Consider the following 23,605-nt stretch of genomic DNA (forward strand, 5'->3'; position numbering starts at 1 on the left):
GTTGGCGCCTTGGATCTGCAGGCTGCAGTTAAAAAAAATGGTCCAGAATGCAAAGAAAAGACCTCATTTGCTACATGAAAACCTAATTAAGATTAAAAAAAAAAATCATGCTGTTTTGTGCTGAGTTCTTTGCTTTGCTGAAGATGGTTTAATTTGTGTTTCGTTGTTTCAATGGAGGAAGCATCCAAATGTCTGCCACTGAGTGCCAGCATTTCCTACCATCTCTCTGTGGGTTGTGTCAAGATGCATTCTTTGCATTCTCCTGTTGGCTCTCTTCCTTGTCTCTCTGCCTGCATCTCCTTCTCCCTTCTGTGCTGGGAACACTCTTCCTTTCCAAGCCAGCTCAACCTGGATTCTTTTCTGATAATGAAACCAGAAACAACAGTACATTCTCCTCCTCCTCCTCCTCCTCCTCCTCCTCCTCCTCCTCCTCCTCCTCCTCCTCCTCCTCCTCCTCCTCCTCCTCGTGATGCTGTGCCCTCTACTTGTTTTATAGACATGCACACACACACACACCCATCAGTTCAATCCAGGTCAGTGTGTGCACCCATAATTAAACAAATTGGTCTTCATGCCACTGCAAGGAATTCTTCTTCCTTTTTTTTTTCCCCCTTTTTTCTACTTCTTCATGAAATCGTGTTTTGTGCTCCACACAAGGCCTTCAGAAACTGCCAGTCTCCTTCACTTCCTGGCCATCTGGCTTGCCGATGTCTTCCACTGATGAATAATAAATATTCTCTGCACATTTTCGGTGCAAAAAAACAAGAACGAAACCCAATCATTACACGGATTCAGAGAAAGCCCAGCCATGTGTAGAGACCGTGCCTCTTGGGGGGGGGGGGGGGAGAGAGAGAGAGAAAAGAGGCCGAAATTACAGCCATCATTTTAGAGCCACAGATGCAAAGGGGTGGGGTTGCGTTGTCGAGAGATAAGGATTTATTCTCCACACGGAGAGGTAGGGACTGGGGTGAAAAGTGGAACTTGCTAACAAGCTTACTTTTTATGCAAGTATCATATTTTTTTCCCTTCCCTTTGGGAACTCAAGAAATTTCATACCTATATTTGTTCTCCTGGCAAGGTTTTCCTTCAGCCCTCTGAAGGAATTGTCGTATTCAGCAGTGAATATGACAATACATTAAAAAAAAAAGTCCTTTCCTGCTTGCAGTGTGGAAAAGTCTAAAATTGTAGAGTTGGAAGGCAGCACGAGAAGCATGGCCACCTAATGAGAAGGAAGGAAGGACTCACTGGAGAAGAGCCTAATGCTGGGAACGATTGAGGGCAAAAGAAGAAGGGGACGGCAGAGAATGAGGTGGCTGGATGGAGTCACTGAAGCAGTTGGCGTGAGCTTCAATGGACTCCATTGATGGTAGAGGACAGGAAGGCCTGGAGGAACGTTGTCCATGGGGTGGCAATGGGTCGGACACGACTTCGCAACTAACAACAACAAGAAGAAGAATCATATATTCCAGTGTTTCTTAACCTTGGCAGCTTTATGATGGATGGACTTCAACTCCCAGATTTCCCCAGATTGGGGATTTTTAGGAGTTGAAGTCCACCCATCTGCCGAGGTTGAGATGCCTCTGGAGGTTTTCAGTCATTGAGGTCATGGTTGTCCGAAAGATGCTTTTTCAAAGGGCTAATTGGACTTTCTTTGCTTTTCCTTGAAGACGTTTCTTTGCAAGGGATATAAATCCTTCCATTCTCTACCATTCAATCAGAACTGAAGCAGCTTCTTGGATGAGAAGTGAAACGTCTTCAAGGACCAACAAAGGAAGTCCAGTTGCCTCTTGAAAAAGCACCTTTTTGGGACTTGAGAAACACTGACTCAATTCCTTTGCGCTTTTGTTTTGCAGGAAAATCAATTCAACATCCATGAGAAGTAGCTATCCCACCTCTTCTTAAAAGCCTACAGAGGTGGAGAAGCTCCAAAGGAAGACTCTTTCACTGACATATACACCTACAGTTTGTAGATGTATTCGAACATGGCTATCACATCTTATAAAGGGAAATAGCTCAGGGATGACATGTGAAATCCTTGGTGCTCCTCTAAAACACTGGAGGACAGGCTGAAGAAACTTGGGATGATCAGTCTGGAGAAAAGCAAACAGAGGGAAGATGTGAGAGGGATCCTTGGTGTCCCTCTCGAACTTGATTGTTTTTTGCACACGTTCCATGACCCAAACTAGGTTAACATCATCAGTGCTGTTGAGTTGGGTTAGGGTTAGGGTTCATTGTTATCCCCTCTGAACCATCTCTAACTTGTTAAAGATGAATAATTTCCTTCCTATCTTAGGAGTAAAGGTAAAGGTTCCCCTTGCACATACAGTATGTGCTAGTCATTCCTGACTCTAGGGGGCGGTGCTCATCTCCGTTTCAAAGCCCAAGAGCCAGCGCTGTCCAAAGAAGACATCTCCGTGGTCATGTGGCCAGCATGACTCAACGCCAAAGGCGCACGGAACGCTGTTCCCTTCCCACCAAAGGTGGTCCCTATTTTTCTACTTGCATTTTTTTACGTGCTTTCGAACTGCTAGGTTGGCAGAAGCTGGGACAAGTCACGGGAGCTCACCCCATTACGCGGCACTAGGGATTCGAACCGCTGAACTGCTGATCTTTCAATCGACAAGCTCGGCATCTTAGCCACCGAGCCACCATGTCCCTATCTTAGTAGTAGAGGCATATAATTATATTGTTTCTTAAGGCCGCCTTCAAATCTACCAAATGCATTTCTAACTCCCAGATGGCCATTTGCTAATACTTGTCTTGAGGAAGTGAACTCATGTTTTTCTTCTGATGAATGTGGGCTTTGGGGTGATGGCTGCCAGCTGTGGCTATCCTGCCCAAGAGATATCTGTCTATCTTGTTCTCCTGGGAGCACACATAAAGACCCTTTCATTTTCCCCAGTCTTTTAATTTTCTTGCACTTCAGTTGCTGTGTGAATCTTAAGAATCTTTGCTGCTCTTTCAACTGCTTTTAGCAGCTTTTTAAATTGATTGCTGAATTATAAAGTAGTCTGTATTTGTTTATAAATTAGTTTTTACTGCATGTAAAGAGTGACTCCATCAGCAAACACATCTCCATGTTTCCTTTGGTGTGACTCAGATGTTCTTGCTAATCTGTATTTCCTTCTGTAAGAACAAGTTGGATCCATGGGTTTTGCTAAACCCTTACAATCTTTAATAGCTTTCTAGATTTAGTCTTTAAACAGCTGGTTTTCAAATGAAAGTTCTTTTTTCTGCTTTATTCTTTGGAAAGAAAGAAGGAAGGAAGGAGGAAGGGAAAGAGGAAAGGAGAGAGAGAGGAATAGAATAGAATAGAATAAACAGAGTTGGAAGGGACCTTGGAGGTCTTCTAGTCCAACCCCCTGCTTAGGCAGGAAACCCTACACCACTTCAGACAAATGGTTATCCAACATCTTCTTAAAAACTTCCAGTGTTGGAGCATTCACAATTTCTGCAAGCAAGTTGTTCCACTGATTAATTTTTCTAACTGTCAGGAAATTTCTCCTTAGTTCTAAGTTGCTTCTAAATGTAGAACCTTACTTTTTTCACCATTGAATTTCATTTTGTTAGATAGCGCCCAATGTTCAAGTCTGTCAAGATCCTTCTATATCTTAACCCTAGTCTGTATCTTAAGGAACAGAGGTTAGTCTGTATCTTAAGTCTGTATCTTAAGGAAGCGAGTAGAAAGGAAGGGAAAGAAAGAGAAAGGGAGCGAGGAAGAATGGAAGGAAAGAAGGATGGATGGATGGAAGGAATAGAGAAGGAAGGAAGGGAAAGAGGAAGGGAGAGAGGGAGGGAGGGAGGGAGGAAGGAAGGAAGGAAGGAAGGAAAGAAAATGATAGCAGGTTCAAAGCATCACTATATTTGAGCAAAATTAAAAAATGTGTTGTATGTTGGGTTAAGGGTGAGCTAGCAGTAGGTGGAAAGAAGTTAAGATGATAAACTAGATGGAGCTCTCGATGACACTTCTATTAAACTGGCCTCAAAGGAAATGTACAGACTGAGTTTCAAATCAACAACATTGCATGAATCGATTTGAACAGATGCAAAATGGCATAATAAAGAACAAAGACAGTTTAAAAGTACAGAATAAGCAGCTGAGAAAAAGAATCAAATGTAGATGTAGATAAAAGTGTTCATAAACAGGACAAATTTAGCTTGGTGTCTATATTATGGTAAATGTGAGCTTAGGCAAAAACCATTTAGAAAGGGAGGGTCGGAACAGTGGATGGGATCTAACTTCTTAACAGGCCTCAGCCAAAGATTGCTGATTTTTGTGCAAGACACGAGATGTTCTCCTAAAAAGCAAAAAATCAGGAAAATCCTATTCTTCTTAGGAAGGTTGGGCAGGTTTTAGAATATTTTGAGAGGAAATTCTGAAAGCAAGAGTGTCTTGCCATCAATTTACACGAGACTCATTCCCCCCCACCCCACTTTTCCTGGCCCAGCTTTAAACCATGGATGATAGAAGAACTCTTCTTCTCCACTCTGGGCTAATCTCAAATGTACTTGAAAATAGCCTGAGTGGAGTTGACCCTTTGGATAATGAAGACGAGTGAGGACCTCTTGCATGTTTCACCAACTTTTCCTTCCTTCACCCTTCTTTTCCAAATGCATTTGTCAGTCAGAGACTGTCATCCAAGGTTTAACCGCGCCCCCCTCCCCAAGATTGATTGCCGGGAAGAAATTCACTCAAGCGAGAAAGCTGAAGAAGAAAGAAAGAAAAGGAGAAAAAATCGTATATATCTTTATCTCTTTGTGTTGAAGTCAAAGTGCTGGATTTTGTTTCTCTCTGAATTTGGGTGGAAGGAACTGTTTCCTGCTCACAAGTCCCTGCATTGAAAGAATCCAAATCAAAATAAAAGCCAGAGGCAAGTTTTAGGCCCGGATACCTGGGATTTGCTTTTGATTGAAAGTTTTGTGGGTGTCTCAGTCAATGCTGGATAAGAAGCTACCACTGGGTCTTATATCAAGTATCAGTTGCCCCCTTCCTACCTGCATGAAGTCAGATATTCCTGGCTCTCAAAAGAGTATGGCAATGTTTGACTAAACTGTGGTCTTTGCTTCCAAGCCTAACTACATGGAGTTGTTCTCACAGTTTTGTGGCCTGCCAGCTGCCAGAGGAGCTGGCAGCAGACTCGGACGATGAGGAGGTTGGGGAGAAACTTGGACCAGCTCTAGAATCTGGGGAAGGCTCTGATGGATGCTCTGTGTCAGATGCAGAGATAGAGCCAGGGCCGTCCGACATTTCCCAGCCACCGGAGAGGCAGCTGCCTTTGGAGGCTGATATGAGTGAGGAGGAAGAACAGCTGGGGCCCGTTCCAGATGCGCGTATGGGAAGAGCTGTTAGTAGAGGAGAACAACTGAGGACAAGGAGTCGATTCGGGAAGCAAGACACACGTGGGCACTGAATGGCCTCTCCCTGGCTGGGGAATAAATAGAAGGAAAGGGGAGTGGTGGTCGTAGGAGACAACTGTTCGTATTTCTGAAGATTTGGCTCATTGTGTTTCGTGCCTCAGAGACTACTTGCCAGAACTTAATTTGCAGCTTTGCAGCTGGGAGATCATGGCTTGGCAATTATCGCAAGGAACTGATAAGGTCTGTTCCTGCAGTTAACTCTTTGAAGGACTCTTTCCTGGACTTTTTGGTGTGTGAATGCCACTAATTCACAAGAGGTAAATAAAGAGGGTTTTTTTTCGTGACAAGGAGCCTGTTTTTTGGTTCTGCTAAGGCTGGGTCAGAACACACCACTCTGCTAACCCAGAACTCTAAAAACCTGGAACCTCACTTATGGATGAATCTCTTTTCATATTAAGGAGAATTCAAGGATCCTAGAACCTTGGACTGTAAGAGGCATCAATCTTCTTGGCATGTAGGTTTAAAGCTGGATTTAAGGGGGGGGGAGCACTTCAACAGAATACAGTCTGGGTCCTCTTGTTGATTGGGATCTTTTATCCTTCACAATGTTTCCAGAACAAAGCTGTTACACAAGATGGTAGCTTTTGATGGGATCTATTCAGAAATCAGACTGTTTACTAAGTCTGCACTACTATTAATCTTCTCATTGTTCCCATCACCCATCTCCTCCCACTTATGACTGTATGACTGTAACTTTGTTGCTTGTATCCTTACGATTTATATTGATATTGATTGTTTCCTGATTGCTTATTTGTACCCTATGACTATCATTAAGTGTTGTACCTTATGATTCTTGATGAACGTATCTTCTATCCTCTTGGATTTAAGTGAACAGCTGACAAAACTTTACAACCAATGTCTCTGCCTCGTTATCTTCTTCTAGAAATAGTCTGGCTTTTTTCTGCTTCCAAGGTTTACACAACTCTCTTTGCCTTGCCAGATTATTGTGACATGGGTTTATTGTCATTACTAATTCTCCTCCAGCTCGGTGCTGTTGAAGCTGCATTCCACTCTCTGCTTTCACACCAGTTCTTCTGAGACAATGACATCGGCAAACAGCCACCCGATCTTTGATGTTGTGTGGTCTTTATGGATCAAGTGAGTTCCACCGGAACAATGAATCTCCATGTGAACAATGATGGACTCTGGAAGAAAAAGGACTCTGGAATATGTTTTGGGACTTTTGGGGGGATGGGTGGGTTGAAGGAATAGGAAAATAGGTGCCATCTATTTAAAGTAGTCTTCAAAACATAGAATAACTTCTAGAAGTTTCCATATTCTGAAGAGTACCTTGATTTCACTTGTTGTTGTTAGTTGTGAAGTCATGTCTGACCCATCGTGACCCCATGGACAACATTCCTCCAGGCCTTCCTGTCCTCTACCATCCTCTGTCCATTTAATCTCATGCCGACTGCTTCAGTGATTCCATCCAGACATCTCATTCTCTGTTATCCCCTTTTGCCCTCAATCTTTCCCAGCATTAGGCTCCTCTTCTCCAGGGAGTCCTTCCTTCTCATTAGGTGGCCAAAGTATTTGAGTTTCCTCTTCAGGATCTGGCCTTCTAAAGAGCAGTCAGGGTTGATCTCCTCTAGGCCTGACCGGTTGGATGGCCTTGCAGTCCAGGGGACTCGCAGGAGTCTTCTCCAGCACCAGAGTTCAAAGGCCTCAATTCTTTGGCGCTCAGCCTTCCTTATGGTCCAACTTTCACAGCCATCCATTGCAACTGGGAAAACCATCGCCTTGACTATACACACTTTTGTTGGCAGGGTGATGTCTCTGCTTTTTAGTATGCTGTCTAGATTTGCCATAGCTTTCCTCCCCAGGAGCAAGAGTCTTTTAATTTCTTGGCTGTAGTCCCCATCTGCGCTGACTTTGGAGCCCAGGAAAATAAAATCTGTCACTACCCCAATTTCTTCCCCATCTATTTGCCAAGAATTGAGAGGGCCGGGAGCCATGATCTTAGTTTTCTTTGATTTCACTTAGGAGCTGGGAAAACAACCTGAATCTCATTGCTACTATAAGTTGAAATGATGACTTTATAACTAGTTTTCTAAGTTTGGAAAAACATGACCTGTGAGACACGAGGTTGGGAAGGCTACAATTGTGTAAGCCATAATATTGGAAGATTGGCTCTTCCTATCAAATGACTTGTTTTACCTTCTATAAAGGCAAATGATCATAAATGGAAAGAGACCAAAGCTATATAACACAGATTTTTGGGTTTTTTGGGGACGTGACCATTACTGTCTTCATAAGCACCAATCCTTCTGTAATGGTAGGTAATGGCTTTGTTCTGAAGCGGACTTTGTGGTGCCCGTCTCTGTAGTTTGAAGAAGATGATCAGAAGCTCATCGCCTCACGTAGCAATTGCCTCTCATTTCTAATTTACATGCCCAGCAGTGTGACAAACTCAATTTGTAGAACATGGTAAAGAAAAGATCAGTTTAATGGAATAATATTGTTGGAAATGGCAATTAAGTGAAACAGGAGAGCGGGGGAAGGGGGTGTCCATTTAAATGGATTGAATTGACTTTTGGGTACCAAACCTGGTGCCTTTTAGTTGTGTTAGGACATGAAACCCTTATCCCAAAGGTGTTTTTTTTTTTTAAAAAGGCAACTGGACATCTCACTGCTCATCCAAGATGCTTCTTCAGAACTTCATATCTCCATAGACATGAAGCCTTTTGTGTCCCCAACTTGAGCATCCTGGATGCGAATGATAGGATTTGTGGAGTTACGGAATAATCATGGAGAAGCATCTATTCCTTAGATCTCTGAATGAGCCAAGCATTAGAATGTCAGTTTATCCTTGTTAAAGTCTGTTTATTTCTTGAATTAACCGATTCATGTGGCCGCCCAATCTCCCAAACAAGTCAAAAATGAAACATTCTGGTAAAACAAGCACAACACAATGCAAGTGGAGTATTTTTGCAATGTATATATAAATAAAATGAGCTATATAGGAAATTAAGGTTGCTTTTTAAGTCTGGATTTCTTTTTAAGTCTGTCATTCCATGTTTTGGGCAGGGCGACAGTTCGCTGGATTTAAATAGCAACAGCAATAGCACTTATACAGGGACGCAGTGGCTCAGTGGCTAAGATGCTGAGCTTGTCAATCGAAAGGTCGGCAGCTCAGCGGTTCGAGTCCCTAGTGCTGCGGAATGGTGTGAGCTCCTGTGACTTGTCCCAGTTTCTGCCAACCTAGCAGTTTGAAAGTAGGTAAAAAATGCAAGTAGAAAAATAGGGACCACCTTTGGTGGGAAGGGAACAGCGTTCCGTGCACCTTTGGCATTGAGTGATGCCGGCCACATGACCATGGAGACATCTTCGGAAAACGCTGGCTCTTCGGCTTTGAAACGGAGATGAGCACCACCCCCTAGAGTCGGGAACGACTAGCACATATGTGCGAGGGGAACCTTTTTACCTTTACCTAGCAATAGCACTTAGACTTATATACCGCTTCACCGTGCTTTTACAGCCCTCTCTAAGCAGTTTACAGAGTCAGCCTCTTGCCCCCAACAATCTGGGTCCTCATTTTACTGACCTCAGAAAGATGGAAGGCTGAGTCAACCTTGAGTCGGTCAGGATCGAACTGCTGGGCAGTGGGCAGAGTTAGCCTGCAATACTGCATTCTAACCATTGGGAGGGAAGGAAGGAAGGAAGGAAGAAAGGAAGGAAGGAAGGAAGGAAGGAAGGAAGGAAGGAAGGAAAGGGAAAAGGAAGAGCATTAGCAATAGCAATAGCACTTAGACTTATATACTGCTTCACCGTGCTTTTACAGCCCTCTCTAAGCGGTTTACAGAGTCAGCCTCTTGCCCCCAACAATCTGGGTCCTCATTTTACTCACCTTGGAAGGATGGAAAGCTGAGTGTCAACCTTGACCCTGGTGAGATTTGAACTGCCAAACTGCTGGCAGCCGGTGATAAAAAGAAGTAGCCTGCAGTCCTGCACTCTAACCACTGCACCACCGTGGTTCATAGGTGAACAAAGAAAAAATATATGTGCAACCTCAGTAAATTACAAGAAATGCAGTTCTTTCTGCACCGACAGAGAAAGAAAGAGAGATGCTTGGAAAGTGCAGAGAAAAATGATGGAAGGCATCGAAAGAACATCAAGTTCAGGCAAGTTGATTCTGAATTGCAGAAAAGTGGTGACATCACAACCCTTAATAACCATCCTTCAGAGAGAAAAGTCCAACAGTCGTTATGTAAGCACGCTTCCTAATTTTCCACCAATTTATGTAGTTCTAAAGAAACGGAGGCATCTGGATTTTGCTGTGGGTATGTTTTAAAAATAAACAAGTTTTGTACAGAGCATAACATTTCTTCCATTTTCCCACAGCCTGATTTTCTCCGTTTGCATCTAATGAGCTTGGCTCTTTGCTTAGATACTGGTTAAAAAAAAAGTTATTTTGATATAATATCAGGAAGATAAATCTATCTCAGCATCTACTTCTGTCCTACTATCTCAGCACCATTGAGAGTGTCCTGACATACGGCATTCTTGCATGGTATGGGAGCAGCTCTGTAGTGGACAAAAAAGCTCTACAGAGAATCATTAAAACTGCCCAGAATATCATCGGGCTCCAGCTACCAGCCCTGGATGACATCTTCGAATCTCACTGTTTGAGAAAGTTGCATAACATTCTCACGAGATTCTCCCTATCCTGCTTACAATCTTTTTTGACTGTTGCCTTTTGGCAGAAGATACAGGACAATTAAAACTCGGATCACACGTCTTCTGAATAGCTTTTATCCCAGAGCTATAATTGCACTCAACCATGAACTAAAGGGCCACCATCAGTGAGCTGTTGGACAGCATTACTTGGTCTGTTGTGTGGATGTTTGGGTGGTTTAGGGGTGGGGAATTGTGGTGGGTGGGAGTGTGTTTGGGGATTGTTATGTGTGTTGGACCTGGTCTTTGGGTGTTAAGTGAATTTCTTTGTATGGGTATACTGGGTATACACATACAATGACAATAAAGTTATTATTATAAAGTTGTTATTATTATTATTAATTGTACTAAGATCTTTTTGATGAATAACTTTCCTGATGCAAATCAACCCGTCTGCACACTAGTAAAACACCCCAGAAAAAGAACACGTTGTCTTTTAGTAAAGTTTTATCAATGGGCAGCAATATGAAAGAAATAATAGCAATAGCACTTAGATTTATATACCGCTTCACAGTGCTTTTACAGCCCTCTCTAAGCAGTTTACAGAGTCAGCATATTTGTCCCCAGCAATCTGTGTCCTCATTTTACTGACCTCGGAAGGATGGAAGGCCGAGTCAACCTTGAGCTGGTAAGAATCGAACTGCTGACAGTGGACAGAGTTTGCCTGCAATACTGCATTCTAACCACTGCGCCACCATGGCTCTTTACAGGATAAAGTTAAGAGATGTAAAGGAACTAGGGCTCAAGACAAGGAACATGATCCAGTTCTACAATTATTGTTATAGTTCTTTGTTCCTATTCTGGTAATCAATAGAAAACTCAGTGAACAATATAGATCCTCTATACAAATTATACTTGTGACTTGTAGCCAAACTCTGTGAGATCCACTGGCTTTTCAGAGCCTTTCTTTCAAAAGTCACCCTCTTCCCTAGAGGTCCCTAGTGACTTTTGCATCTCTGCTTTGGGTTGTCACTCATCTCGTGTCTTCACTTTGATTGCCACCACGGAATTTTCATTCCCAGAGCTTACTGTAGGATGTTTCCTCCAGGCCATGGATCGTTATATTTCAGATCGTAGCAGCATTCATATTCATGAAAGAGAGAATTAGCGTCAAACCCAGAAAGTCTCCTGTATGATCTTCTCCCAGTGGTTATTCAATTAGAAGAAAAAGAATTTGCTTGACAAATTTCTTCAGTAAAATTCTCTGTCGCTGATCCCATAACAGTTTGCATAGCAGTCCTGCTTGGCCTCAGGGGTAGGGTTTTGTTGTGGTCCACCAGCAGCCTGCAGAGCTGGCAGTGGAGTCGGACTAAAGTAGGTCGTAAAGTGAGATTTGGATATAAGAGTGAAATGATACGGGGTTGGCCTAGATGATCTTTTGAGGGCCCTCGACCTAAATATTGTAAGACAAGTTCTGAGTTCGCAATGTTCAAAATGTCAGACCACAGAGCAGCTAGCTTTCTCACCTCTGAGGCGACATGCAGAGTTAGAAACCACATAAGTCAATATGAAACTAGTATTTCCTGCAGATGTTAGCGCCTCAAATGCAAGGTTTAATCAGACCCCTGACCTGCACACTTTCTGGAACTGCTCCATTGACTGAAGGCTTCTCTCCAATTGTCCCCTAAAGTTTTTTTTTTAAAAGTTTTATTTTCTTTTAATACAAACATTTCATCCTTCATCAAGCAGTGTGTAGTCTGAGTATAATTTTTTGTGTCTTTACCACCATATTCATTATTTACATCTGTTCTTATATTAATACTAATGCTTAACATACCTATTATCATAATGTTTCTCTTCTTAACTTATTTAACTTTATAATACATTGCTTTCGTATTTGTTCTCTAACCATTGATAAAATAACTCCCATATATTGTAATAGTCAGATTCTTCCTTTCCTTTAATTGCAAGTGTTAATCTATTCATTTCTGCACATTCTAATATTTTCTTAATCACGTTTTCATCCACAGGAATTTCTTCGCTTTTCCAGTTTTGAGCAAATACAATTCTAGCTGCAGTTATTACATGAATAATCAAATATACATTTTCTTTACTAAAAATTCCCGGTAAAATCCCCAACAGGATTAATTCAGGTTTAAGATCAATATGTTGTTGTGTCATCTTCTCCAACCACATATGAATTTTTGCCCAATACCTTTAAAGACAAATCAACTAAAGGTTGGAAATGTCACGAGACACCGGGGTCGTATTATCATATGTGGTGGACATGTGTAGAAGCAATTGTCCCCTAAAGTTAATGGCTGTAGAAATAGTCCAAACCTTTCTAATTTGGTGGCCAAGGTGTATATGGGTAGGTACATTGTGGATCCCCTCACCCTCGTCTCTCCAGCAGTGTTCAACCTCTTAAACTTCTCACATTTGAGAAGACCACAAAAACCTCTTCCTTCAGAAGACTTAAAAAAAAACCCTGCAGATGTTTAAGGGAGACCTCCTATCCTCGAAGAAGCTTTCTCTTTCTTTGGCAGACATTTAGAGAAATCATCTACCACACTTTCTCTTTCCACAGATTTGATGGAAAGTGTTAAAAGGCTATTTGGAGAACAGGAAGGAAGAAAACCTGTGGACATTTTTGGACAGCCGAGAAGCTCTCCGTCAATACAAGGGTTCCCAGATGGTCATATAATATCCATTTGACAAAGGAACCAGATCGTTCTGATGTGACACATTAGGTAGCCTGAGTCAACTTTATTGTACTGTATGGAAAAAGAGCCCTTTGGATTTCAAAACAATTTCCTTAATGAAAATTAAATAGAACCTTAAATATTATACTCAAGAGTATTCTCATTCTCCCTAGAATAAAAGCATGTAGAATGATAGCTGGTGAGATCCAGGAGATGTGCCTTCTCTACAGAAGCTAGTGCCTTCTGAGCAGTGGTGAAATTCAATTTTTTTTACTACTGGTTCTGTGGGCGTGGCTTGATGGGCGTGTTGTGGCTTGGTGGGCGTGGCTTGATGGGCGTGGCAGGGGAAGGATACTGCAAAATCTCCATTTCCACCCCACTCCAGGGGAAGATACTGCAAAATCCCCATTCCCTCCCCACTTCGGGGCAAAGGATATTGCAAAAACTCCATTCCCACCCTAGTCTCGACCAGCCAGACGTGGTATTTGCCGGTTCTACAAACTACTCAAACTTGATTAAGCTGATGGGTAATGTTGGGAGTTGTAGGCCAACAATTTGAGAAAATCCAGGATGGGGATTGGTTGGCATCAGTAAACCAGTGATGCATGGAAAGACTAGCAAAATTTAATCACAGTTTTCTACAATTTTAGGAGTCAGTTGGCATATTCCAGATTCAAGGTATTGGTTACCACCTTCAGAGCGCTCCATGGCTTAGGATCTGGGTATTTACAAGACCGCCTGCTGCTACCAATAGCCTCCCACCGGCCAATTCGCTCCCACAGAGAGGGGCTCCTCCGGGTGCCGTCGGCCAATCAATGTTGGCTGGCGACCCCCAGGGGGAGAGCCTTCTTTGTGGGGGCTCCTGCCCTCTGGAACGAATTGCCCCCCGAGAAGCGGAGGATTCCCAACTTACGCACCTTCTGCCGGTGGACGCTTTTATTTCAACAAGTTGGGCTGGCCTAATTTTAATTTTTTAATCGTTAATTCTTAATTTTAAATGTCTAAATTGGGTAGTTTTATTTTAATTAGATATGGGCCAAACTATTTAATATTTTTAAATTGTTTTTAAATTTTATATTTGTGTGTTTTATGCTGGCTGTACACCGCCCTGAGTCCCTTTGGGAGAAGGGCGGTATATAAATTAAATTAATAAATAAATAATAAATAAATAATATTCCAAACTAGTAGCTTCTCCTTTCTTTTTATTCTCTTAATCGGAGAGAAGAGAGCAGAGCACGGATTCCTCAAGCTCACAAAACAAGGCACAATTTTTAGTTGAGAAGTTTGTCTTGCGTGGCAGTATAAATTTGAAGGGCAGCTATGGGACGAGGCTGGCAAAGCAGGCCGAGGAAATACAAAGCCAGCTGTTCAGAAGAAGAGGTGGTCACAGGAGACATATAATTATGCCTCCCTGAAGAATTTCCAATCGGTTTTAAGAAATAAAAATGATCCTGTTGAGTGGCTTCATCGGAAGAAGGAGGAGGGTTTCCAGCATCTCTACCTTGGAAAGACACCTGGAATTTGGTGGGTTCATTTCTTTCACCCTGGGGATGGAGAGGAACAGGAAAGAAGCACGAACACGTACCAGCTGCAGCAGTGGTGGGTTTCAAATTTTTTTACTACCGGTTCTGTGGGTGTGGTTTGGTGGACGTGGCATGGCATGGCTTGGTGGGCGTGGCTTGGTGGGCATGGTAGGGGAAGGATACTGTAAAATCCCCTTTCCCTCCCCAATCCAGGGGAAGGTTACTGCAAAATCCCCATTTCCTCCCAATCAGCAGGGACTCGGGAGGCAGAGAATAGATGGGGCCGGGGCCAGTCAGAGATGGCATTTACCGGTTCTCCAAACTACTCAAAATTTCTGCTACCGGTTCTACAGAACTGGTCAAAACCTGCTGAAACCCTACTCTGAGCTGCAGGTCTGGAAGCCAATGGCGGGCTGTTTAATGAAAGGTGAGTTTGAGAACAGGACATGGAAAAGGGCTTCGCTGCAACGGTTTGCATGCAATTTGATCCTAGTATCCTAAAACCAGAAGCCAAATGATGTGATAGACTCTCCAGCTATGCCGAAGGGAGGTGTTAAGAGGGGTCTAGGCTTAGAGTCCTTCGGGTGGGATTCAGCCGGATCGGACTAATTCAGGCAAACTAGTAGATACGGCCAGCGGCTGGGTCCGCCCACCTGCCCTGGCGCTATCCCATCTGATACAATCGCTGTGGTTTTGACGCAGTGTGCAAGGAATGTTCAACCAGGAGCCTGGTTTAGCTCAACAGACAGAAGCACTGTAATTTAACACCAGCTGTCTGCAATTAAAGTAAGATCGAATCTCGCCAGGCTCAAGGTTGACTCAGCCTTCCATCCTTTCTAAGGTAGGTAAATTGAGGACCCAGTTTGTGGGGGCAGTAAGCTGACTTTGTATAAATATACAGAAGGATGAAGGCTATTGCTTAACGCACTGTAAGCCGCCCTGAGTCTCCAGAGAAGGGCGGTATATAAATCAAATTAAAAAAAAAAACACACCCTTGTGCTTCTGAACATGAGAAGTTCAGTACTGAAATTTAAATCTTGCCACAGGACAACTCACTGCAGGACAATTCAACAATTCAATTTAATCGTTTAAAATATTTAAAAATTATTTTAATTTTTGCCATTCGCCTTTCATTTCGTCCTTCCTTTAGCACCCTTTCTTTCATGATTCTGTTCCTCTATTTCTTCAATATCAGTGTCACTCTTCTCCCATGGTGAGTTGTCTCATGATGAGTTGGCCGTAGCAAGTTGTCGTAGACCCCCTTCTGGAGAGAGCCAAGGGGTCTCTGGAATGAGAAATTGGTTCCCCAGATGGAAACAAGCATGTCTTTAAGACTTAAACAAGATGTTATGGTCAATTCTATTTTATGCTTTTCATATGTCATTAATTTTTCATTACACGGGTAAATGAATTATATACACACAATTTCATAGCTTTGGTGGAAAAACAAAAACAGGCAAAGGTTTTTTTTTTTTTTTTTTGACTTCTCATTAATCTGGTGTCATGGTGTACAAAACGGAGATATGTTTAACACCAGGTTCTGGCAGATGAACAAATTGGCTCCGCTAGGATTGCACGGAGTGTCATTAAACTATCAAGAAAGTCGTAAAACAATAGAGCTGGATGGAAACTGGAAGCCACGGCTCTGCCTCTTAGGAAATGTAGGGGGTGGGATGGATATTCTTGGTTTTTCTAAGCATCATATGGTTAACATTTGGTCTTAAAGGGGCAGCTGCAAAGCAGGAACAGCTTTGTCAACTCTTGGAGCATGACACTGCTCCTGAGAAAAAGAAGAAGGAAGACAATAAAGATCAGGGTTTCTCAACCTTCTCGCCTCTAAGATATAGGGACCTCAACTCCCAGAATTCTCCAACCATGTATATGTAGATTGAAAAAAGTTAACACCCACCCCTGTTAGAGGAATGAAATATTCTAGGAAATATTAAAAAGGCAGAATATTATATTTCCCTGGATGAGAAAAGGAGAGACCTGTTTTTAAAGATAAAGCAGCTCCCTGCTCCCCCTTCAGCTCCAGGGTGATGGGATTAAGACATGGCCCTCAGGACACGATAGGATTAGCCCTCTACCCATCTAACAGCAGGGCTCACTGCATTGCGAAATCACCGAGGGACATTACATCAGCCCACAGTTCAACCAAACTTATCTCAGACAAATTCCTAGGATTTGCACATGATCACTAGAGCAACCAATGGGATACCTGCCTTTGCCCCAGGAACAGGAGACTCTAGGGCAAGGCCCAAGAGAGGGTTTAAATATGTATCTCTCTCTCCACTCCATGTGTTCAGCTACCCAGAATCACATGTGCTTGGTGGTTCTGCTTCACCATTAAACCATCCTTCCAATCAGCCTCCATGTTTCCAGTGTCTTTCTCCTCACTTAGAACTGAACCCAGATGGACATTTCTTCCAAGAATAGATACAGGTACAAGTATATACCTATATGAAGCTGGAGCCTATTTTTGGACAAACTCACCTATTTTTGCTTTTTAGTTTCTATCAGTCACATCCATCTTATGTTTCTTCTATCTTCTTTCTACATCATTCGACAGTTCCCAATCCGACAGGGAAATCTGCATGTATTTTTTGTGCACCTTACATTCAAGCAAGCTTCCCAAGCTTATTTTCTTATTTATTTATGTGCCTGGAGGAAGGGTCAGGAAACTGCCCCCTCCCTCGGCCACGAAATATACCAAGCTGTAGTATATAATGAATTCCAATCCAGTAGTTTTTCAGAAGGCGCCAATTAGCTCCAGCGATTCCCCCATTACCCTATTTCCTAAACTGAAACATTCACATGCCTCGGGGGTGAAATTTCTTGCGAGATCACAAATCCCCCAACCGAAGTTTGGAGACGACGATTCCTGCAATGTGGGGACCTCTGAAGCAAAAAAAGAGAGAGATGAGCTAATAAATGTTTTGAAGATTAAAGTCTTGCTTCGTGTTGTGTGTGGGCTCCTTTGGGAAAGCCGCAGGATGCATCCTGGAGAATAAAATTTCTACTCAACTTGAATCTTGGGATGGGATGGCTTCAAAGGGAAGCTGGTTTGTTTTTTGAAGGGGTTGAGACCAACCCCATCCGTCCGTTCCTCTCTTGTCGTTCATCTGACCTGAGGTCATGACAACAAGCAGGGCCCCCACAGGCCCACATCTGCACCGAGCTTCTGTCTGAGAACATCTCTGGGTAAACAAAGCTCTGAGAAGAAGCCCAAGTCTCATGGTTTGAGCCATGGAAGGTATAAAACCACACAGCTCATTTCCCCCCATTTTATTATGGAGCCTTCAGTTTTCTCTGCCAATGGCTTAGTTGCGGTTTAGGAGGCCCAGTGAACTGATGATGGGTTTCAGTTGACAGTTTGCAAGAGGAGAACACGTCCCTCTGGCAATGGTCTCCTCAGAAAGGGGAGAAGATAACCAAGTATAGGTCCTATCAGACCCCTTTTGCTAAGGGATTGATCTTAGATTCCCTGAGTGATCATGTTGATCTGTCTCTAGTAGCATACGTTTCACAAGCATCAAGTCATTGCTTATTAATCTGATCTGGATTCCATGGAGAACAATCATCTCTTCTGGCAGGGATTAAACAAGCTACTAAGACATAACACAGCTGGGAAATGCTGGGCTGTCTAGGGTGAACCAGGTTTATTGCTTCCTATGTTGTGGTAATTGCTTGGAGTTTCCTCAACTGCAGTGGGCAGGCATATCCTTGTCTTTTTTTAAAAAAAAATTTGATTTATATGCCGCCCTTCTCCGGAGACTCAGGGCGGCTTACAATGCGCTAAGCAATAGCCTTCATACTTTTGTATATTTATACAAAGTCAGCTTATTGCCCCCACAATCTGGGCCCTCAATTTTACCCACCTTAGAAAGGATGGAAGGCTGAGTCAACCTTGAGCCTGGGGAGAATTGAACTCGCAGTAATTGCAGGCAGCTGGATGTTAAATGCTGCCTTTAGGAGGCATTAGCCTCCTACGCCACTCAGGCTCCTTGTTCTTATCTGGTAGCTTGGCTTAGGAAGATACCTTTGCTTCTTCTGAACCACTTTATAATGCCTTGATAAGGCCACACTTAGAATACTACATCCAGTTTTGGTCGCCACGATGTAAAAAAAGATGTTGAAACTCTAGAAAGAGTGCAGAGAAGAGCAACAAAGATGATTATGGGACTGGAGGCTGAAACATATAAAGAACAGTTGCAGGAACTGGGTATGTCTAGTTTAATGAACAGAAGGACCAAGGGAGACGTGATAGCAGTGTTCCAATATCTCAGGGGCTGCCCCAAAGAAGAGGGAGTCAAGCTATTCTCCAAAGCACCTGAGACTAGGACAAGAAGCAATAGGTAGAAACTAATCAAGGAGAGAAGCAACTTAGAACTAAGGAGAAATTTCCTGACAGTGAGAACAATTAATCAGTGGAAGAACTTGCCTCCAGAAGTTGTGAATGCTCCAACACTGGATGTTTTTAAGAAGATGTTGGATAACTATTTGTCTGAAGTGGTGTACGGTTTCCTGCCTAGGCAGGGGGTTGGACTGGAAGACCTCCAAGGTCCCTTCCAACTCTGTTATTCTATTCTGTTCTTTAAAAGAAATGTTGGTGAGCCCAACAACACAATTGTGCAGTCTTCAACATGGCTGTTATCCAGCTCCCTCAAACATAACATTCACAGATGTAAAATACACAGTTGAGAAGTCTTCAGTAAGGCTTATTGTGAACTTGCAGTAGGGAGTTAAAGTCTGGGTATTGTGAAGAGAAAACCAAAATCTATTTTTTCCCCCATGAAAGATATTTAGAGAGTTGAAAAACAATCCTACATTTCTCCCCTGTGAGATTAAAGTGGTCTTTTTAAAATGCTACTAGTTATAAGTTGTGGAGTGATTTTAGATCGTATTTCATGGACCAGGCCTGGCCACCTGAAAAATTAATCACCAATAAATGATTCAGCTGAATTTTTGAGTTTGGTGTCATGCTTGATGCTTTTCACACATCAGTGTGTTCCTTTTTCTCTCCTATTTTTTCTTCTGGCTAGATTTTTAAAACAGGAAACGTCCAAGTAGCTGTAGTTTCCCATTCCAACGTATAGAAAGAACTTTGGCAACTCCAGGATTTCGTATTAAGTTTTATTCAGTATTCCTTGGAGATGTGGAAGCCTTCTTAAGGTAAAATTAACTCTATGCTCCAACACACGTGGTCACTGAATATTGTTCAGTTACTAAGTGAATATTAATAATATGTCTTTATAATGATATATTCATAATTAATTCATTATAAATAACAATAGATTGATAATATATTTTATTAACAAGGCATGCATTTTACACACAGAGAGACACATATAACACACTCTATAGGAATTAGGTTTTCTGCTGAACGCTTAATTCCGACAATGCTGTCTAATATCTATTATATTTTACCCATGTAGTATGGCTGTGGTATTATCACTTATCATTATTTTCTTTATTCTCTCTCCTTATTGATATGATGGAGATGATGATGTTTATGTTTATTCTGTTGTTTTGCATGTACACTGAGAGCATCTGCACCAGAGACAAATTCCTTGTGTGTCTAATCACACTTAAAACCTCTTCTCTTCTCTTCTCTTCTCTTCTCTTCTCTTCTCTTCTCTTCTCTTCTCTTCTCCTCTCCTCTCCTCTCCTCTCCTCTCCTCTCCTCTCCTCTCCTCCTCTCCCCTCCCCTCCCCTCTCCCCTCCCCTCCCCTCCCCTCCCCTCCCCTTCCCTTCCCAAAACAGAACCCGTATCTGATGATCATCTCTTGGCAAGGAAATGACCTAGGAAGGTTTTGTCAACATCACAGGGTAGAGGCTGAAGTTGAGAGAATAGACTAGACTAGACTAGACTAGACTAGACTAGACTAGACTAGACTAGACTAGAATAGAATAGAATAGAATAGAATAGAATAGAATAGAATAGAATAGAATAGAATAGAATAGAATTCTTTATTGGCCAAGTGTGATTGGACACACAAGGAATTTGTCTTGGTGCATATGCTCTCGGTGTACATAAAAGAATACCAGGAGGTATAACCAAGATTGGAGATGGTCAGAGTCCCATGGCCAGGAAACTCAAATGAATGGGCCAAGGAAAACACAGGGGAAAGGGGTGGCACTTTTATCCCCTCTCTGCAGGTTCCAAGAGGTTCATCATCATCTTGGGATGGAGAAGACCCAAATGATCTGCGAAGAAGTCTTCATTTGTAATTCAGGATGCAAATGGGAGACGGGCTTGGTCAAAGCTCCAACTCTGGGAAATTTTAAGAAGAGATTGGACAACCATTTGTCTGAAGTGGTGTAGGGTTTCCTGCCTAGGGAGGGGGTTGGACTAGAAGACCTCCAAGGTCCCTTCCAACTCTTCTCTTCTCTTCTCTTCTCTTCTCTTCTCTTCTCTTCTCTTCTCTTCTCTTCTCTTCTCTTCTCTTCTCTTCTCGTCTCGTCTCTTCTCGTCTCTTCTCGTCTCTTCTCTTGTCTCTTGTCTCTTGTCTCTTGTCTCTTGTCTTGTCTTGTCTTGTCTTGTCTTGTCTTCTCTTCTCTTCTCTTCTCTTCTCTTCTCTTCTCTTCTCTTCTCTTCTCTTCTCTTCTCTTCTCTTCTCTTCTCTTCTCTTCTCTTCTCTTCTCTTCTCTCCCTTCCCTTCCCTTCCCCTCATTCCATTCCATTCCATTCCATGTACTTATATTATCAATGGTTATGCCCCCTTGCCAGAAGCACGATTCAGGAGAGGAGCTTGGGTTGGGGCTGGCAAATTCTTTGTGCATTTCATCTTTTCCTGTAGTAGCAACAGAAGCAGAGGCCTTTTATGAGGCCCTTTGAAACACGGTTTTGTTATTGTTGTCAGTTGTTCCTGGAAACTCTTCACCATTAATAACTTCCTGCTCACCACCGGCCTCGGCTTCCTGGCCAAGGAGTTTCCTGATCTAAATTAACCTTGTGGGCTGGGTGAGCAGGACAGCCAGAGGTCTCAACTCTCATTTTAAGGCTTTTTGGCTGTCACCCTTGGCTGACAAATCCTTACTCTGACATTACTCCAGTGCGAAGCTGGAAGGAAACGGAGGTTGTTAAACCAGACACTCTTTCCCGATCCAGTTTATTGAATATCGGAAGCAATGTGGACAAAACGGGCAGAGAATGACATTTTAAATCAAGCGTGTCCAAATCAGGAAACTTAAAGACTTCGTGGACTTTAACTTTCAGAATTCCCTAGGCACAGTGGTGAAATCCAATTTTTTTTTTACTACCGGTTCTGCGGGCGTGGCTTGGTAGGCATGGCAGGGGAAGGATACTGCAAAATCTCCATTCCCACCCCACTTTAGGGGGAAGGATACTGCAAAATCTCCATTCCCTCCCCAATCCTGGGGGAAGGATACTATAAAATCCCCATTCCCTCCCCACTCCAGGGGAAGGATATTGCAAAATCTCCATTTCCTCCCCACTCCTGGGGGAAGGATACTGCAAAATCTCCATTCCCTCTCCACTCCAGGGGAAGGATACTGCAAAATCTCAATTCCCTCCCCACTCCAGGGGGAAAGATATTGCAAAATCTCCATTCCCACCCCACTCTGGGGCCAGCCAGAGGCGGTATTTGTCAGTTCTCCGAACTACTCAAAATTTCCGCTACCGGTTCTCCAGAACCTGTCAGAACCTGCTGGATTTCACCCCTGCCTAGGCAGCCGTGGGAGATGAAGCCCACAAGTCTTAAAGTTTCCACAGCTGGACACTCTTGTTTTAAATAAAAGTTAGTCCGAAAGTCATCGGTTTTGAATCTGTGACTTGTCATCATCTTGGACCTTCACCTGATATTTTGGAACGATTAGGAAGATCTGACAGGAAGATCTAATTTAAGATGACTTTTGGTTTAAAATTTAGTGCGGTTGAGTTGGTAGGTGAAGACGTTTTCTGCCTGAACACGGAGAGATTTGGGGATTTCATAACTGACATCTGTTAAGGCGAAAATAAGCGTTGTCATTTTGGAGTGTGAAATTCCAGGAAAAACAAGATTAGATCCAGGTTTACATTAAAAGGCTTTCAATCTGAGAGAATGTCACACAGAATCTCCTGTTAGGAGAACAGTGATGTGGTCTCATTTCTTTTCTCTCTCATTGTTCTATCCTCTATTCTACAGAATATATCGAGAAGCTCTTTGGAAATCTTCTAATCCTCATGGCTGGATGAGGAATGCAATTTCTTAGCAATAAATGCATGAATGAAAACAATGAAAATCCGATGCCGCTTTTAACTATATCCTTAAGGACGCCAATGCTTGACTACATTATTGGCACCTTAAATATATTTATCGACACCGTCAATTTTTCATTATCTGAAGTCCCAGGAATACTGGATCTAGAAGACCATATTCTGGAAGAATAAATTTCTTTTTTTCCCTTCTGGTCTTGGGATCTTCTCTCAGTCACCACATACTGGAGTAGGAACAATTACCATGACTTTCATCTACTGTAGTCATATCTAACAGAATAGCAGAGATGGAAGAGTCTTGGAGGCCTTCTAGTCTAGCCTTCTGCTCAATAATTAATAATAATAATAACTTTGTTTGTCTTAAAAAAATAAAAAAAAACTTAAAAAATAAAAGAAATTCTAGAGCCACAGTGGTTTGGAGAAGCTTTCCAGACAGAGAACAATGGAGTTAGGTCTTTGTCCTCCATCGTTGAAATTCTGCCAAATCAGCAGAAGGTTATTCTTTCTCAACGGCGCATCAAATATGAATTTCCATTCTTTGCCCAATTCATCACCTGAACAATTAAATTAAGACAATTGTTTTAATGAGCTAATGGATAATAAAGAGCTGCGGATGCATATTTACGAGCACTTACAGCCTGAAGGCTTTGATAAAAGTCAGACTTGTCAATAATATATTAGGTCATAAACATGCTCCACCAGGAGCAGCACAGAGGTGGTAGGTTTTAAGCTGCAGGACACCTGTTTGGTCGGCATGCAGTTTATGGTCTTGCAACCATGTGCCAATCATGTGTCCATTTGATTGGCACAATGTGTCTTTTACAGGACCAGCATGACCATTCAATCTGATGGACATGAAAATTGCTTTGGAAAGCACAATGGAGAGCTTTCAAGAATTTTCAACTCCCATAGTTGGTCATGGAGTAGAATTTTGCTTTCCACCTTATGGACCATAGTAGCTTCTTCTACTGTGGGGACACACCTGCCTTGTTGATCTCTAGGTCCCTAGTGCTATCATGCTTTAGACCAGGGGTCTCCAACCTTGGCAACTTTAAGACTTGTGGACTTCAACTCCCAGAATTCCACATGTCTTAAGAGTGGCTAAGGTTGAGAAACACTGCTCTAAGTCC

General features: G+C 42.6%; 1 long non-coding RNA gene across 2 annotated transcripts in view; it reads left to right on the forward strand.

The window, feature by feature from the left end:
* LOC148112512 (uncharacterized) overlaps window positions 1-13,893 on the forward strand; it is a 35,294-nt gene extending 21,401 nt beyond the window's left edge. Inside the window, exon 3 of one of the 2 annotated variants that reach the window (XR_015729409.1) lies at window positions 1,854-8,389. This is a non-coding gene — a long non-coding RNA (uncharacterized LOC148112512). Of the gene's footprint in view, window positions 1-1,853; window positions 8,390-12,619 lie in introns of those variants that run through there. The other variant, XR_015729408.1, reaches the window with a different exon arrangement.
* The last annotated feature ends 9,712 nt before the right edge of the window (window positions 13,894-23,605 follow it).

Source organism: Pantherophis guttatus, chromosome 9 (genome assembly GCF_059756535.1).
Source record: "Pantherophis guttatus breed Tessera chromosome 9, ASM5975653v1, whole genome shotgun sequence".
Classification (NCBI taxonomy): domain Eukaryota; kingdom Metazoa; phylum Chordata; class Lepidosauria; order Squamata; family Colubridae; genus Pantherophis; species Pantherophis guttatus.